Source organism: Aplysia californica, unplaced genomic scaffold (genome assembly GCF_000002075.1).
Source record: "Aplysia californica isolate F4 #8 unplaced genomic scaffold, AplCal3.0 scaffold00652, whole genome shotgun sequence".
Classification (NCBI taxonomy): Eukaryota; Metazoa; Mollusca; class Gastropoda; order Aplysiida; family Aplysiidae; genus Aplysia; species Aplysia californica.
In genome coordinates, this window is record NW_004797922.1 from 338,968 (window position 1) to 339,790 (window position 823).

Below are 823 nucleotides of genomic sequence, written 5' to 3' on the forward strand. Positions count from 1 at the left end.
TTATTATTAGAGCGCAGTCAAACAATTGTGGCGCAGCTTGCCACATATTTTCTAACTATCGAACATAGACTCTCCAACTTTTGCACAATCACTTATATAAATTTGTCTTAACAGATTAATATTTGTGGAAACACGTGTTAGCTGTATTCTAGAAAATTCCTTAAGAAATACTAATAAAAAATCAAAATAGATAGTTTCTACGGATTTTAAAAGGTTTACAGCTGGGGCAATATCGCTTTTAAAAGCAAGCCCGTCATTTTTTTTCTAATCGTTACCCCATCTATATTGAACGCATGTTTTGAGAACATTAACTCATTCGCTACGTATTAATTTCGGCTTGTGGACGAATTTTTTTCGGGAGGGCCAAATGAGATGATGACTAGTGCGCAGTTCACAGGTGTTGGGGGCCATAAATTCAAATAAATATCAACATATTATGTACCAACATTTTCAGTACGGTTTGTAGAATATATCTGTATTGTTTATTTGAGTATTTTTTAACTTTGGTTCCTGTAAGAGGCGATTATGCAACACAATTGTGATTGGCTACGGATAAAATTTGAAACCAAAAAAATTAATAATCTCAGATGAAACTTTAAAAATATGTTTGCACCTAGTCAAATTACACATCAAAATAACCATATCTGTATATAGAACATGAAAATATTGAAAAATGAGCAGTTATTTACATACATTCCATAATATTTGTACATTTGGATCATAACCTCCGATACTGAAAAAAAAGAAGAAATTTTAATAATTTTGAAAAAAGGATCCCAAACAGAAAAAAACACTCGTATCTTATATGGAATTATTCAGAATT